Source organism: Phacochoerus africanus, chromosome 2 (genome assembly GCF_016906955.1).
Source record: "Phacochoerus africanus isolate WHEZ1 chromosome 2, ROS_Pafr_v1, whole genome shotgun sequence".
Classification (NCBI taxonomy): domain Eukaryota; kingdom Metazoa; phylum Chordata; class Mammalia; order Artiodactyla; family Suidae; genus Phacochoerus; species Phacochoerus africanus.
This window is the reverse complement of record NC_062545.1, coordinates 270680797-270698739: the sequence shown is the minus strand read 5'-3', so window position 1 is coordinate 270698739 and position 17943 is coordinate 270680797. Positions and strand designations below refer to the sequence as shown.

General features: G+C 54.3%; 1 protein-coding gene and 1 long non-coding RNA gene across 3 annotated transcripts in view; one reads left to right on the top strand and one right to left on the bottom strand.

Annotated features, from left to right (window-relative positions):
* Positions 1-17943, bottom strand: part of MVB12B (multivesicular body subunit 12B) — a 170797-nt gene that overhangs the window by 24833 nt on the left and 128021 nt on the right. The window lies entirely within an intron of this gene.
* LOC125120360 (uncharacterized) lies at positions 1846-8247 on the top strand. Its single transcript, XR_007133305.1, has 3 exons — positions 1846-2253; positions 2562-2654; positions 6439-8247. It is a non-coding gene; the product is annotated as an uncharacterized LOC125120360 (long non-coding RNA).

The following is a 17943-nucleotide window of genomic DNA, read 5'->3' as shown; positions in this document are numbered from 1 at the left end:
CTTACATGTGGAGTAGGTGTGAGCCACATGCGTGGTGCCCAGAGGGGGCCCAAGTGCTCAGCAGGCAGGGCTGCACGGCCCCCAGCGCTGGCTCCTGGTCTTGGGCCCAGTGTCACAGGCTGAATGAAGGCTCACCTATCTGCTCGGTTTTAACAGGGCACAGAGAAGGTGGGGGGGATGGGTCCCTAGCACAGAAAAACAGGGAGAAGGGGTCAGTGGTTCAGGTCCTTCTGCAGCCCTGCACACCCACCAGTCCCCAGGTCATTGCTGTCAAATCGCGGCCTGGGGAGTTCCCGTTGTGGCATAGCAGTTAACGAATCCAACTAGGAACCATGAGGTTGCGGGTTCGATCCCTGGCCTCACTCAGTGGGTTAAGGATCCGGTGCTGCCGTGAGCTGTGGTGTAGGTCACAGACGCGGCTCGGATCCCATGTAGCTGTGGCTGTGACGTAGGCCGGCGGCTACAGCTCTGATGAGACCCTTAGCCTGGGAACCTCCATATGCTGTGGGGAATGGTCCCAGAAAAGGCAAAAAGACAAAAAAAAAAAAATTTGCAGCCTGGAGCCACATGTCATCTCTCAGGATGAACAGAATAAACATTAGTGGCAACCTGGCACCTGGAAGAAGAGGTTGCACAGGACAGAGCATGACTCGGCAGCTGGGTGGGTTGTGGAGATGGCAAAGGGTGCTCCTGGGCCCTGGCTGCTCTACCCGGCCTGAGCAGAGGCCAAACGTGGCCTCCCTGGTCCCAGCCACTGGCACGGCCTGGTGGCCTCATGCCATAGGTCATAGTTTTCTGGTAACCTGTGGTTACAGGAAGAAATGGAGTGATCAGTTCCCTGTCGCTTCCCCAAACATCGAAAATCGGCCTCTGGCACACACGTGGTGGATAATTTTTTTTTTTTTTTTCAGTCCAAAGAGATAAAAGAGTCATGGACGCAGAAAGGAGAAAAGGAAAGAAGAGAAAGTAAAGAAATCTGGGGCAGATCCTCTCTGATCAGTAAGATGAACCAAATGTCTCATTTTATGTTCATAATTTCTGGGAAGAAAAAAATGAAACTTCTCGGGCAAGTCTGAAGACAAAGAAGTAGCACAGCTGGCCCCAGCTGCTGCGCTGGAAGCCTCCCTCCTGCTTGGGAGGGCTGCTTGGCCACTGGGCTCGGACAGAGACGTCTGTGGTCAGAGCCTTCGCATCACGGAGGCCCCTGTGACCTGCCCTCACTGCCTGGAAGGGGACCAGCTAAGCCCTGGGGACAGTGGGATACTTCCCCAGAGAGCAGAGGGAACACCCACAGTAAACTCACACAGCACATCACATGTGCAACGACTCCACACGCTCCTTTACAGGTAGGAAAAACCAGCCGTGAAAGACCACGATGCCTTCTAGAAGGGCAGGACCAGGCCCATCTGGTGCCCAAGAGGCCAAGCGCCCCTCCCAGCAGTTGCCACCGTCCACCCAACGTGGCCCCGACTTGTGACCCTGGCGCCCTTCCCAAAGTCACAGAGGCAGGCAGGCACACAGCACCCATGGCATCTCGGATCAATCGCAGAGTGGGGGCTGGCGCCACACAGGTGGCAAGGGGTGGCCAGTCCTCGGCCCTTCCGTGAGATACACCTGTGATTTCTGAGACCACACCTGCGTCTTCCACACCAGGGCCTCTCACGGCTCTGACACCACCACACCCTCCCTGAGCATCTAGCTGCCCTTCTATGAGCTCCTTTTCATCAGACCTACTGGCCAGGAGGTGGGCGTGCGCACAAACAGCCCCCACACTGCCTTCTGGAACCGGCTCCTTCCCAGCCCCCCCGCCCTCCATCACGGCACCGCCCTCCTGGCCGCCCCAAGTCAGGCAGCCACAGCCCACTTTCTCTCTCCTTCAAATTCTCACAGCCCCCACTGTCACCTGCCTTGCCTGTGTCACTCTCAGCTCTCTGCATGAGTACCTCTTTCCTGGCTTTTCTCTGCCCACAGGACAGGCGGCAGGGCCCCAGGGCAGAACTCCCTCCTGTGCTCGGGAAGCAGGCTGGCCAAATGCGTAGGGAGCAGTTTCCAGCGAGCACGCCTTCGGCTGCATCACTAAGCTGAGAATGCTGATCATTTATCCACTAGGCTTCCTGCCCTGGGTGTTTCAAGGCCGATTTAGAGTCTGGGTGTTTTTGGTTAAGATATGGTGAAGATCTCCCTCCTCACTGGCGGCAGCTGTTTCTGTCTAAATGACAGTGTGTGTTCAGGAAACTTGTGTTCTGGAAAGGGGTAAGGTGGCCTGGTTACCTCGGGAAGTGAGGGGCCTGGGGAGCGCTGGGCGGGAGGGAGGGAAGGAGGCCGGCAGTCAGCCTGTGGCCGGAGGGAAGGGATGGAGGGTTTCCAAGGGCGGTGCTCCCTGCCCTCCCCTTCACCTACGTCTGCTCCCCGCCATCCTGCTGGGTCTGCTGAGTGTCCTGCAGGGAGCTGTCCCCAAAGCCCTGCCTGCTCCCTGGGTGCCTGGCCGGGGCTGCATCTCCTCTCCTGGTCATGGGCCTCCGGCTGTCCCTGTGTGAGCCACCTCTGTGTTCCTGTTCCAGCACAGGGGGCTCAGCGCCCCCTGTAGTGGGGCTGCAGCCTGGGAGACACGTGAGAGGAGAAAAGGAAGATGCAGCCCTAAGACCGTCTGAGAGGTAAGAGGCCGCAGTGAGGGCGCCTTCGGGACTGGGGGCCACGCTCTCCGGAGGGGGTTCAGCGGCAGAGGAGATGGTCGGAGGACCATGGACCTAATCCGATCTGGAGTGGAGCTGGCTGGTGGAGGGAGGGAGATGGGAATTTGGAAATAAGTTATCACTTTGCCAGTTGCTGAGAGAAGGATGGGCACAGCCAAATGCTCCCGTAATCATCTAGAAAACAGACTTGCACAATCTTGGATGAAAAGAAAGCAAGTCCGTAGGGTCCCATGGCCAAAGCCCCTGGACGGAAGCTGGCTGAGAGGAACAGTGATGGTGACACCCTCAGGGTCCCTGAAAAGGGAGCCCGAGTCCCCAGGAGCCGGTGAGAGTTTGCTAAACAGATGACCTGCCAACCATGTTCCATTTATTTAAAAATTCTAGCATAGCCAAGATTACGGGAGGCTGAAAGAACGCAGATTTTAGCAAAGCATTTGACAAATGTCTCATGTTACCCACATGGAGAAGATGGATAAACATGGGCGGATGACGCTAAGGGTAGGAGAACCCATAACTGCTTGGACTAGACGTTCGAGAAGCTGATTAATAGACACACGTTGACCTCGAGCGACCTCTCTGGAGGGTGCCCGGGGCGTTATCAATTACTTCAATGAAGACATGCACAGTAGGCTTTATCCAGTAGGCGGCTGAGGGGGACAGTCTATAAACTGGGTAACAGAGAGAAAGCCAATTAAGGTCTCAAAAAGTCGGGGTCATGGGCTAAACTTAGCAGATGGAATTTACTAAAGGTCCCTGTTACACCCTGCACTTTAGGTCCAAAACACCAACTGTATTAGATGGAACGAAAGAGGTGTTCATGCTGGACCGACAGTGGGAGACACGAAAAAAGATGCGTCTGCAGGGGGGTAAATCAGTACCAGGACCTGACTCTTCAGAGGGGCGGAGGGGCATCCCGGTGAGCGGGGCAGCCCTGGTGCCAGTGGGACGAAGCTGCCCCCCTTGGTCTGCTCAGAGTTAGGGCTGCCTTCCCAGGGGCAGCCTAGGGATGGCAGGGGACCTGAGGCAGCAGGAAGGGAGCAGAGGAGGCCATCCGATCTGCTGCTCCAGAAAGGCCTGAGATGCCACCGACTTGCCCACTTCTGCTCACGCCGAGAGCCCAGCACACAGGAAGCACAGGGAGACGGGGCTCTGGTCCAGAGGAGCGAAGCCTTGAAGGCAGGCGTCATCAAATGCCTGCTGGTGCTCTCACGGCCATCCCAGGAAGGGGGGCAGGCACAGTTCCGAGGGGAGACCCTGCCCTCCTCTGGGGAAGATGGGAGGCAGGGAGGGGGCGCAGAGCCGGGGAGGGGAGGGCCCAGCCGGACAGATGACCACCTGGGGAGTCAGGGAGGGATTCTGCACCTTGGGTAGGAAGCTGCGCTGCGGGACGGGGGACGGCTGAATCCCTTTCTGATTCCATCCCATCCATTTCTATTCTCGTTATCTGGCTAGCCTTCCCATATCTTAAGATAACGAGAGGTTTGCCAAGCATCATTCTGAAAATCAATGGCACACATTTTTCTTTCTTCTTCTTTTTTGTCTTTTTAGGGCCGCACCCGTGGCACATGGAAGTTCCCAGGCTAGGGGTCGACTCGGCGCCGCAGCTGCTGGCTTACACCACAGAATGGCACACATTTTTCACGTGCTCCAAAGGAGCCTCATGGATCATCCCCGTCCTGGCTTTGTGGGGAGGAGCCGCGCTTCCTTCCCTCTGCCCTCGCTTTGGCCAGTGTTTGTCCTTGCTCTTCTTTTAGCACCGGGAGGCCGGGATCCTCCTCCTAGCGTTCAGGCCATGGCAGAGTCCTCCCCAGAGTGACACACACGGTGCAGGTGCAGAGCCGTGACAAGCGGGCCCAGCTCTCACGGAGCCTCGGCTTAGGGGTACAGGCCCGTCCCCTCAACCTCCTCTCCCCCTCAGCCTGGGGTTTGTATGCGGTCCTCACACAGACATGGCCTGACCAACCTGTGGCCACAACCCAGAAGGACGACAGAGAAGTCCGTCCTTTCCTCACTGGTGCGAAAGGGGGCATTCCTGGGGCCCGGAGCCCTCAGCTGCCCAAACCTCGGAGGTGACACCTCTTGTGGCCCAGCCCTAGGCTGGAAAGAGACAAAAGCAAGGCAACTGCACCGGCTGACCACATACTAGTAGTAGTGGACACGGATCAAGTGACTCAGCCCTGAAAATGATCACGCACAAGGTATATACGGAAACCTGGCTTGGGAGGAGCTACGCTTGATGGGGCCAGGATTCAAGCCCAGAGCCCAGCTGGTGCTGGCGCTGCAGCGGTGTGGCGGGCAGCAGGCGTGTGGGCCCACTGTGTGTCCGGTGGGTTAAACGGAGACAACAGCAGTCGTGCAGGGGCTGCTGTGATGGTGAAGGGGGCCCTGGGCCAGCGCGGGCTTCTGCTCCGACCTCGAGCGCCTCGCCAGGCAGGCTTTCTTTCAAGACCAGGACAGTGCTTCCCCCTTCTTCTTCCTTTGTTGCTTCTTTTTCAATTTTATTTTGGGTGGCAGTTTTAACAAAACGCTGATCCTCGGCACCAAGCGGCACATACAGCAGATGAAAGCAAGGATGTGCCGCGGGCTCCGTGGCGCAATTAGCATTCTCCTAAACAAACGAGCTTCAACAGAGCTGTAATTAAGCAGGCCTGTAATTAAGTATATGCCCTTTATCATAACGATCATGCTTAAAAATGGCATGATGCATGGAACTCTGTTATTAATGCTGTAATCCCAAACTGAAGTGCGAGTACATAGAAATCAGTGTGTCAGGCCTGTCACCAGAGTGTTTGTAAAATACATTAAAGAAAAAAACCAGGAAACAATGAGCTCATTCAACTGTTCTTTTTACAATCAGGCGCTACAAGTCAGGAGGATTGTGAATGCTTACAGAATCTGCAAGGTTTAAACAAATAAAGCTCTAATCTGCTCCTGTGTTAATACCACCCCCCAGCTTAAAGAAGGAAACCGGGGGTGGGGGGTGGGGTGGGGGGGTGATCCCCGCCCCCCCAACTGACCGGGCTACCTGCCTTTGCTCTCCCTGAGGGAAGCAGCCTGATGTGCACACCATATTTGGACATAAAATTGGATTCCTGCTGGCACAAACAGCTCTGCCATGAATCCATAGGAACTCTGCCTGGCAGCAGGACAGGGTCACGGCCTGCGTCTTCCCTTCGCATGGGAACCATGACTTTTACTCGCCAAGGCGACCCCTCAGAGCCATCCCTTGGTCCTCCCCTCCACACACACGCCCTTGGACTTCGGGTCCAACACGAACCCACTGCTGCCCAATTCCCAAGGGCACTGAGCCCCGGACCACCCCGTCACGTCACCGTGGTCAGGCCTGCTGATTCCTTCCTCCACGAGGAAATACTCCCATCGACACATGTATTAATTGCAACACGCTTGATAAAGAGGGTCATACTGTCACATGGTAAACAATGCAAAATTTAAAAAAAAAAAAAGAAAGAAAGAAAAGAAAGGACTAGGAGCTCCCATTGTGGCTCAGAGGTGATGAACCCAACTAGTATCCCTGAGGACATGGGTTAAGGATCCTGCGTTGCTGAGGCTATAGTGTAGGCTGGCAGCTGCAGCTCCATCGACCCCTACAGGGGAACTTCCATATGCTGCGGGTGTGGCCCTTAGAAGCAAAAAAAAAAAAAAAAAAAAAACCCAAAAAACAAAAACAAAAACCAAAACCCAGAAAGACTGCATTACCAGCATCTCATTTGTTATCTGCTTACAGTCACCGAGTGGTGTTAAGTGAACCTGGTCACAGTTCCTCGCAAGTCCTTGCAGCGCTGATGGTGAACGACACGGCTTATTGGCAGCCAGGCGTTTTCAGAATGAAATTAAATGCCGTTGGAATGGTGGGAGGCCTTTCATTCCACGTACCTGCTTGGGGCTTGGGTTGTAAATAACCAGCAACCCGGGCCTTTCTTCTTCCCTTTCCTGCTGTGTTTCAAAAGTCCTTTACAATTTGTGATGGGAAGAATGCCAACAACTCCAGATCTCAAGGCCATTTCTCAAAACTCATTTGCAAACCAAAACACCAAGCCCGGTCTGCCTTCTTGGTGATTTCACTTGGGGGATACTCCTTGGAAGAGAGCCGTGGATGCCCCCAGAGTGTCCGCTAGGTGACATTCCAACGGAGCCTACCCAAGGCCAACGACTTCCTTCTAAAGCCCCAAAGTAATTTGTTTTGCCATGCTATTCACACGCCAAAAGCAGCGATTTGCCAGCCACAGCGAGCGCTCCCCGAGTCCCACGCACGAGGCGGCTCTGTGGGCGGAAGGAGGGCCCGGGCCCGACCAGCGAGCAGGACCAGCGAGTCGGGAGCACCGTCACACACGGTCCTCCCTAACGGGGGCGGCCACGCCCCTGGGCAGCACGGCGGGCCTGCGGCAGGCACAGCAGGCCTCCCCTTCTTCAGGGCAGGGGCCCAGGCCAGGTCCCACCCCACCTCTGACTTAGGACAAGCGGTTTCCTCTCCGTGTCTGTTTCCTCACCTGCAGGAGGAAGGAAATATTACCTGGACGCTGTGAAGTCTGAAGGAGAGAAAAGCAGAGAGCCCAGGCACAAACTGTCACCATCACCATCCCTCCTGCACTGGAGGAAAAGCCTTCCAAGGCAGGCCTTTTTCTCTCTCTGCTTTTATGCAAAAATGCAAGTGTGTCCAACTAAATCATGGCACCCGAGGCTGTGGCTCCTGCTCTAAAGGCTTCTGGAGGCAGAGAAGTGCAGCCTGCCCAGGAGGGCCCCACCAGCACCCTGGCCTTGGCTCTCCTGGCGTCTACTCTGCTGCTGTCGCAGGTTAAGCCCCACAAGGTCCCAGCTTGGCCCAGGGGCTCAATGTCCTCAGGAAAAAAGCCCCTAAAGCAAAGAGAAGAAAGCTGCCCTCTGAAACACCTACCGCCTAACAGTAACTGTCACCTTAGTCCTGAGCCCTTCTCCCTCCAGGGCCCCCACCCTCCGGCCCTCCTAACCCTCCTGCAGGGGGCCTTGCAGCAGAATAGCCACCTCAGGTCTCTGCTGGGAGGGTGGGAACCCACAGAGGCTGGGCCACGCTCCACGCCCATAAGGGACTCTAAATATATGAATGGAACATTCTCACTGCTGTAGAAATGCATTTTGAAACTTTATCAGTACGTATTGATTTGGGGCAGAGACCAACTGCATTTCGTTCAAAGTAAAGACGAAATCCATTTAAGTGACACTTCTCCTTGCTAGCTGCCCAGGGGCTCCAGGTGAGTCACCATCACCTGTGTTCACACCTTCTGCCCACAGTGGACACACAAAGCCCTCGGACAGCTCGAGGCCAAGAAAAGGGGCTTTGCAAGTGAAGAATGAAGAGCAGAACTGAGGGGCCGATGCAGATGTGCTGTCACCAGGCGCAACCACATTACTGCTGAGGGCAGGCATGGTCTAAACAGCCACTGTCCTGTTACAGAGGCAAAGCCTTGACGGAGAAGGGACAGGCCTGGTCCAGGCTCAGGCCCCAGGCCGGAAAGTTGCACTTTCTTTTCCACGGCTCTTCTCCCCTTCTCAAAACCAACTCGTGTATATTTTTAAGTTTTTTTTTTTTTTTCAAACTGATTAATAAATACATTTTCTAAAGAAACAGTTCTAATAGTCCAGCTATGGTTTCTTTGTTTGGTTTCTTCCTTTTTAGGGCCGCACCCTTGGCATGTGGAGGTTTCCAGGCTAGAGGTCGAATCTGAGCTGTAGCTGCCGACCAATGACACGGTCACAGCAACTTGGGATCCGAGATGCACCTGTGACCTACACCACAGGGTACAGCAACACCTGACCCTTCACCTATGGAGCTGGGCTCCAGGGATCAAACCGGCATCCTCATGGATGCAATGAACTAGTCAGGTTTGCTACCACTTAGCCGCAGTGGGAACTCCTAGTCTAGCTTTGTTAAAATGCCCCCTGAATCCAGAGCCCGAGGGCCCGCCTCCGGGACAGTCGTGGGAGTGGTCTGCACACAGTTCTTGGGGTTCCCCCACCCTGTTTCCTATGGCTTACATATGTGTTTGCATGTGTAGAAGAAATACAGATTTTGAGGGATATGTGCCTGTGTTTTTAATACAAATAGCATCAGAGCATAACTAACTGTTCTGCAATTTGCCTTCTCCCCCCGTCAGAGTTTCCGGACAGGGGATGCTATACTATAGATCACAGTCTCCAAAACAGGTGCAGAGAAGTAAGAATGGAGAGACAACCAAAGGCCAGCTCATGAGGAGTCCTGGATGCCACGTAAAGTGGCCTGAATGTCACTGTGAGGTCCCTGGGGAGCCACTGAAGGGTTTTCGCACTGGAGAGAGCGAAATATGTTGTATTTATATTCTAGGAATGACCCCCAGGCTGTGGAGAGGAACAGACTGGGAGAAGAGCGGCTGGAAGCAAGGTCCCTGGGAGGAGGTTCTGACGGTAAATCAAGGGATGCTGGTGGCCTGGACGAGGACCGAGACCGAAAGAATGGAGGAGCGGGGACAAGTGGAAGGACATTTGGATGGCAGAATTAAGGGACCCTGCGATGGGCTGTGGAAGGACACGGTAGGAGGGGAGGGTCAGGGTGCCTGAGGTTCAGCGGAAAGAGCTGGGAGGGTCAGCCAGGTGCTGATGTAGGGGCCTGGGGCTGAGGGAAACCGCGGGGTAAGCCGGTGGGCTCCATCGGGATGCATTCGTTTGAAGGTCTTGTGAGACACCCGAGGACGCAAGGCTGGTTGGTGCGAATGGCCCAGGACGGAAGCCCAGGAGTGGGGCCTGAAGAAGCGTCTGGGAGGTACCAGCACTGTGATAACGGAGGACGTGAGGGGAGGTAGGACATTCTGGGAAGAAAACACGGCCGAGGAGAGAGGCAGGCCAAGGACAGAATACCAAGGAACGCCGACAGCTGAGGCTCAGGCCGAGGAAGAAAAGCTGGCAGAGCAACGGGAGGAAGGTTGGGAGGGATCCGTGATGCTGGATCAACAGCCGGAGGAGTCGGGATAAACGCGGCTTTAATGAGCAGGCTGTGTATACACACGTGTGCATTTACATGTACGTACATGTGCTCAAACGTACACGTGTGCACATTCATTTCTCTCTGCAGAGGGAGAAGCTATGGCACCTTGAGGGTGATGAGCACAGCCAGTGCCCAGGTTTTGATTTCCAGGGTTCTCCTCTGATGGGACCGGGGCCTCTGAAGCGGCTGCCTCGGGGCTGGGCAGGGGAGGAACACAGCTGGGACAGCCCATTGTGCCGGAAGGTAAAGGTTCTCAGAGGATCAGAGAAAGGCAGCAAAAGGACACAAGAGCCAGCCGAAAGGGGCTCCCGCTGGCTAAATAGGGAAAAAACTTGAGCATCAAGATAAATAATGATAATATCTAAGAATTCAATAGTACGGGAGTTCCTGTTGTGTGACTCAGTGGGTTAAGAACCCAACAAAGTGTCTACAAGGATGTGGGTTCGATCCCTGGCCTTGCTCAGTGGGTTAAGGATCCAGTGTTACTGTGAGCTACGATGTAGGTCACAGACGAGGCTCAGATCCCGTGTTGCTGTGGCTGTGGTGTAGACGGGCAGCTGCAGCTCCAATTCGACCTGTAGCCTGGGAACTTCCATATGCCTCAGGTGCGGCCCTAAACAGCGGAAAAAAAAAAAAAAAAAAAAAAAAAAAAAGGAAAAAGAAAAAAAGCATGCACTAATTTGCACAAACTGGGGATAACGGAAAGCTCTGCCTTACAATAAAATGTCAACGAAGAAATACTGAAGAAGGCTGGCATTACAAAGTCAATAGGTGCTAAAACCAGCACGTGACGGCCTAGGATCAGACGATGTCAAAGACGGCTCCCAGCCCGGCCCTTCTTCTGTCTCACAAACCTGAGTCTACGCACAGGTGATGAGACCTGGAGTTAAACCTCAGAAGGTACAATTCACAAACCGCCCCACGCCTGGCCCACTGCAGCCAGCAGCTGACCTCCTCTCACCAAGCAACCATCACGAAGGGTCACAGCAGGTTCTGAGCCAGGGGCCTCCCCTCCCAGCCCTGGAGTCACAGGGCAGGGAGGGATGGTGTCCCAGGGCCTCTGGGTGTCTGCAGCCAGTCCTCACCCCCACTCCGGAGGGCAACCCCACTCTGGAGGGGCGTCTGTCCAGGTGACGTGCCCACTTAAACCTCCTAGTGGCCCCAGGAGGTGTGACCATCTCCCTGTCTGTCAAAGGGTGGGAGGCCCAGGAGGGAAGGGACTGGTCGGGGACACGAAGCTGGTGCAGAAGGGAGCCCTCCCGGGTCCGCTGCCCTCCCACCCCACGAGGAAGAGGGGAACACCACGCAGCACGGAGAAGTCGCCTAAGAATGGCAGCCCGGAGGTGGAGCCTCGAAGGGCGAGCAAGTGAATGGAAGGTACGAACAGCAGACGACGGTAAGGAACCACCTCGGGCGGTGTCTGCTGGGCGCTCTCCCCTGGGAGACACCGCTCATGCCCAAGACAGATCTTCGGGGTTCGCTTTCAGTGCAGGTCTCCTTGCGCAATTCCTTTACTTAAGATCTTCAGCTGTTCCCTCCAGTTTATAGGCTCCTGTGCAAAGGCCAGGCCCTCGCAGGCTGACCCTGACCTGGCTTTGCGGTGCAGCCGCACCCCCCCCCCCCCCCATCCTGGCTGCCTACACCGCGGGATCTCAGGATCTCACTACCCCAAGCTACTCACCACTTCCTGACCAAGTCCATCTGGATGTGATCTGCCCTTCTCCCTGCTGTACGCTCGGCCTCAAGAGCCCATTCCTGCCTGGGAGCCCCCAAACCAGCCCCCAGGTACCCTGCGGGGCCCTCTCACGCCGTCACTCATCACAGTCCGCGGCCTCGCGCGCACCTGCTACTGCGCACTATCCCAGGGTCTGTCCCAGTGTCTTTCCCCAGATCCCGAGCTCCGGCTGGTCCAGGCCTGCAGGGATGAGGTGACGATCGAGGCAAGGCCACATTCCAGAAGAAAGTCGGGTTTCGAGATGAGAATTCTTTAGGCCTCTGTGAAAAAGGGACATTCTAACTCCTGTCCTTCAGGATCAACGAGGAAGCTTTTAACTGCTTGTTTATTTGCCCCAGTGCTTTGCCAACAGACCCTCAGGCCCGAGCGTCCCACAAACTGGAAAGGGGTCATAACCGAGAGACCACTTACAGATGAACAAAAAATGGTACAAATGAGTTTGGCACCACAGCACAGAGATCTTCTGATCACGATTAGTGGGACCTGGGCACCCCCACCCCACACCACATGAAGGGAAGAATCTAGGATAAGCTCAAGGCCTGAGCCCTGGGGCGGGGGCGGGCCTTGAATGGGGCGGTGGGTCACCACGGGAGGCCCCGGGCTCCATCCTCCCCAAGCTGCCTGGTGATTCCAAAAGCCTGGCCACCCTGATAGACAGACCTGGACCAAAGAGGGACCTGCTACGGAGAGTCTCACAGCAACCCAAGTCCAACGCATGTCCAGGAGAGACTGCACTGCCTGTGTGCCTTCGAACCGCGTCATAACTGTATACCAACACTCCACTTCAAGAGAAAAAAAAAAACGTACTTCTGTGACTTCTATTTGTCTCGCTGTACAGAAAAGCTCAAACACTGGGGTTTTCCAGTTCAAAACCAAAGGCCTGGCCTTCCTTCCCCTCAGGTAGCAGACTTGCAGCCTCTGAGGCGGGCAGGCTCTGGCCTTCGCAGAGGGTGTGTGATGGCCGGGGGCGACAGAATTACCACCGTAGCTGGCACAGGGCACACCCCGATCTATACAGGGGTGCCCTCTAGCCAGCAGAATGTTCAAGGGGCTTTTCCCCAGGAAACACCTTCTCTTGCAAGCAGCATGTCATGCTTCCCAAACGTGGCCCTGACGGACCGGCAAAAAGGAGCAGCCTGAGACAAAGCGGAGGTCTGGGCTGACGCCTGCTTTGATCTGGAATCCTGAGGGGTGGGCTCCCTTCTATCTGCTCGCTGTGTCTCTGAAGTACAATGCCACAAATTACCCAGGTTTCAGATTTAATATTAACCTTTAAAGGGCATGTCACCGAAATGTATTCTCTAAATATTGGTTGGGAGTTCACTTCGTGAGTCTCTCATGGAAAATGGGTGTGAGGCTGCCACCCATCTCCGACTCCACCTGTCACCGGCATCGCCTGCCACCTGACAGTAATTCCAACCGAACCCAGCAGTCCCACCGACGAACAATTCAGCCATCTACGCTAACCACGCTCAGAGCTCAGCCTTAAGATTTAATAATAGAGCCTGCTAATACGGCTCTCATTTCTGGAGCTGATGAACTTTCAGCGGCAACACGAGTTGAAATAATGAGCACAGAGATGACAAAGAATTTAATCCAGGGTTCTTTGAACTATCCAGTGTAATAAGCACTTGTTCCTTTCCACAATGGGCATATAAAAGAGAAAGCTAAATAATAATTGCTGTAATTATCTTGAAAAATATGCAGAGATTAATGGTGATTATGAAAATCTGTATAATTGTTCTCTGAAATCATCACTGATGAAGTGGTATCGTGAAATGGCCGCAGCCAGAGAACTTTTAACACCGAACTCCATGTGGGCATGGAAACGTGACACTTTGGCTTTCTCCCTGTAAAATGTTACCCTGTGTTTACAAAATTGTTTTTCATCATTTCCAACACCCTGGCCTGCATTTTAACTCTTCGTACCAGCGCCCTGAAAGGTTCCAAGACGCCCTTAATGGGATGCGTGTGTCATTGTGGTTCAAAGCCCCAAGTTCAACTTGTTATTTATTCAAATAATTAATTACTCTTGTATCCATCGAGCAGTTTGTCATGACACATTAATGACTTGATAGACTTCTATGAACTGGTGAACACAGAACAGCAGAGCGTTTTTATCGTCATTTAATTTTAAAACGATCCTGTGTGAAATTATCTGGTCGTGAGTGATGGGAGCATAAAGAACAGACTCAGCAAAGCCCCTTTTGGATCATTGCTTTATTAATGGTAACGTCAGGGACATGAAAAATGCTAACATTGTCATATTCCGCGGCTGGGGGGGTGGGCGAGGGCACCCGCCTAGCGCTCCCGGCCCCCCGAGAGCAGATGCCCCTCCTGGCGCCAGGCGGGGCGGGGTTCACGCCCTGCACACCCACACCCACCGGCTCCAAGAAACCACCTCCACGCCCTTTCGGGTTTATGGCTCTCGACATCTATTACTTTGTGTGTGTGGTCTCTCTCTCTCTCTCTCTCTCTTTTTTTCTTTAAACTTGAATTTTCCGCCAGTGATATAAAGCACCCTCACGAAAACATTTCGCTTTATTGCTTCGAACATTAAACGTTATTAATCCAATAGAAAAACGTTAAAGATATTGCTGTCACCTTTAAATGTGAAATGATATTAGGCGCTGAAAAACGCTGGGTTAGGAGAAAAGAGGTTCCCTGAGTTTCTCTCAAGCCTTGAGATAACTGTGCTGGGCTGATGACAAAAGAGTATTTCTACAGGGCGCACAGCACAACATCTGCTTAAAAGAGATTTCCTGTTCAGCTATACTTTTTTTTTTTTCCCTACAGTGAAAATTGTTTCTCCATTGTTTTAATTACAAACTTGGGAATCTCTGCAAACCACTCCCCAGCAGTGTGATTCAGAGACGATAGACCGTGATTCCTGAAGAGCCCGGCGCAGCCTGCAGGCGGGAATGTGGGGCGATGCTCCGGCTACGTGTGGCCACGCCCTCAAGGGGACGCTGGCAGAGGCAGCAGGGCACTGTTCTGCCCTCCTCCGAAGGAGAAGAAGGCAAGAGTGGCTCTCCACCAAGCTCACCCTTACAAGCTTCTGGCTTCATCTTCCCAATCCCAGAGGGCAGCTCTGCCGCCCGCCCGGATGTCCGCCGCAGGGGCCTGGAGCAAAGGGACCTGCCTCCCGTCCTCACCAGTCCTTTCAATCCCAAAGAGGACGGTGGCGGCAGCTGACACGAAACGGAGCTCCTGCTCTGGGCCAGGCCCCAGTCTAGGTGCTCTTCCCCCACAGCCCATGGGAAGCGCTGTAAACTGTAGCGTTAGGGCCCCGGAGCATGACTGAAAGCACATCCGACGGGAGCGGAGACGGTGGTGTTAGGATGCTGAGGATAAACAAGTCAAAGGACACGGAGGGTCCACGCTGGAGGCTTGGTGGCCCAGTTTGCGGAATGCCTTTGCCTTTTCCAATCGTGAGACGCTTGGGCCAGAGTCTCATGATGTGCACAGGGACATTTCCAGCAAGGTGGCCACAAAGTCAGAGTCAAGCCCAGGCTGCCTGGGCCACCCCTACCCAGGACCTGCCTCTTGATGCAGGGAGCGGCAGCCCCGCACAGCGAGCAGGGCCTCGGTCTGTCCTGTCAGGGAGGTCTGAGCAGAGCCATAGCAAGCCAACGCGGCTCGGGGGATCTCTGCCAGGCTCCGAGGCTGTGAGGTGTAGCACAGATTCATTTGGGAGAGTGCTAGGGGCTCTCCGGGAGACAGGCAGGAATCCTCCAGAGCACCTAAGGCTGAGCTACATGCAACCGCAGGGGCCACAGGCAGGGAAAAAAATCAGGAAAAGATGGAAACTCCAGGCCAATGACCCCAATCGCAGGGGACAGCGCTTCTCAACGAGGGCACCTCCACTCAGGCAGCCAGCCCACGGAAAGCCAACTCTGACCACAGGAGCCCTCTCTCTGGAGAGCAACCCCATCCCTTGAGATGACAAGCAGCATCCCCGTGGGGAAGGGACTGGTGGGCCTGGACTTTGTTAGCGCTTTAGAGACGGCACCTTCAGAGCTGGCCCCACGCTCCAGAGGGGCAGCCCCTCTCTCCAAACCCCAGGTTCTCAGACTTTCAGGTATGTCAGGGTGGCTTGGGATGCCGGTTAGAAATGCAAATCCCTAGCGCCAGACCACTGGAGACTGGCTCAGGGACTTAGGGGCAATTTAGAAGAAATGCTGATCTGTGTTTCGCTGAGGGGCTCTGGGCGCAGCTCCATGAAGCTGCTCTGAACATGCAGGACTCTGTTACCCCTAAGGACTAACCAGGGCAGGGCGGGCAGCACCGTAGCACCGGTCATAGCTGCCGCTTGGTGAGAGCCTTGGACTCAGGGCCAGACACTGTGCCCAACCCTTCCCCTGTCACAGTCCAGCGAGATGGATGGGATCAGCCCTGTCTCGTGCCTGCCAAGAAGCAAGGGCGCCGTGCTTCCAGTTGAAAGGGAAGGCAGTGCGCGTTACCTGTGTCTGTCTAGCTCAGAAGATCAGGCTCAGACACGCCTACAAAACGTGGAGTCAAGAAGTGACAGTGCCAGAGTACAGCCGGGAATTCTACTCACTGAGGGATTGTTCATTAAGCTGTGAATAACCCTTGGTTCCTCTTTGGTCCAGACCATCCCTGCACTGAGCCTCTAAAACGCACAAGGTGAAGGGAGTTCCTGTCATGGCTCGGTGGTTAATGAATCCAACTAGGAACCATGAGGTTGCAGGTTCGATCCCTGGCCTTGCTCAGTGGGTTAAGGATCTGGCGTTGCTGTGAGCTGTGGTGTGGGTGGCAGATGCGGCTCGGATCCCGCATTGCTGTGGCTCTGGCGTAGGCCGGCGGCTGTAGTTCTGATTAGACCCCTCGCCTTGGGAACCTCCATATGCTGCGGGTGCAGCCCTAGAAAAGACAAAATAAAGAAATAAAAAATAAAAAATAAAATAAAACTCACAAGGTGAAAAGGAACCCAGAGTGGCCCTTGGCTTGTCTGTCTCTGTATTTGCGGTGAGTTGTCTGAATACTCATTTCTACGCCATTTACCTTCAACGGTAGGAAAAAAGGACTCACATGGCTCCTGACTGTCTTTTCGAATATAGACCGAGGCTTTTTTCCACCTAACTCGAACTGAGCTCTTCACATTTTAAAGCAGAGGAACATACCTCTCACTTGAGTTTCCTCCTTAAACCTTCCTCTGCTTCTCTGAGTAATGACTTCCAGCCACTTGAAAATCTGCCCTGAATTTTTTAAAGGGACCCTTTGGTCAGAACAAAGTGTGAAAGTCCACATTTCAATGGAAATGAACAGCTTAAAAGACACAACCAAGCCATATCTCCACCAGGAGGCTTTCAGGGCTCTCCTTTTAAAGAGGAGAAACTGCAGACAAGGAAGACGGGAACCATCGAAACGCAAGGCCAGAAGGACACCAGGGGCCTGTTCTTAAAAACCCTTTCTTTAAAGTTCCAGGGGAGGGGGAATATTACACAAATTAAACCAACAAACACACACCAGATCCCTCAGAGGAAGCGGAAACCTTGCAGGCAGGCAAAGCTCTAGGACAGCAAGGAGTGAGGGCTTGGCCGGGCCGGGAAGCAGACACCCCAAGTCCTAAGGGGCACTGGGCGGATGCCCACGGCGACTCCGGGCCACACACCCAGGACTTCCTTTAGCCTGGTTCCCCCCCACCCCCCACCCCGTGCCGGTGAGGCGGACCCTGTCCCAGTTTCAGCATGACGACACCGGCTCAGAGAGGTTTACTGGCTTACTCCATGTGACCCAGCGGGCCAGTAACAAAACTGCGTGTTGAACACTGGTCTCTTGACTGCTATGTAGTCATTTATTGGGTCAGTGGAAAAACGATTTGAGCAGAGACCTGGAACAGACCCCAGAACCCAAAGTCAAAGGCTGCCTCTCGGGGACAGAAAGTTCAGGGCTGCTGGCCTGGGCGCCCAGGGGGCGCCGAGCGCACAAGTCATGAACAGTCTGCTCCGTGCTCATTGTGAAAGAGTTTCCAAATCGCCCTCAGACAGCACACGCTGAAAGCACACCTTTTCTCGCGTGTGTTTATTGTTTAATTTTTGGAGGAGAGAGCGCCGGCGTGCTGACTGGGGCTCTCAGCTTGATGCTATCCAGGCTGCTGGACAAGCACCAACCTGTGATTTCATTTTCACCTAGGGCTGTGAAAACACCAGGTGGCTTTAACTGTTCTGCCTGTAAAGTCCCCAGTGGCCGGGGTGAGGGGTGTTCTCCCCTCTGCAACGAGAATCTGAGATGCGACACTCCCCTGTTTCCCAGGGTTGTCTGCAGTGCGATCGAAGCAGAGCAGAAGAGGGAGCTGTCCTTGCCCCTGCCACAGCCCCCAGCCCACGCGAGGCTAACACGCACAGTGTCTGCTATTGGCAGAAGCCCTGAAGGCCATGACATGCTGAAATCTGTCATCGTGCTCAAGCATAACTGGAATTTCATGAGTGGGGCGTCTGGTCAGCAAGTCAGCTGGTCAGACACTCAGCACCTGAATGTCA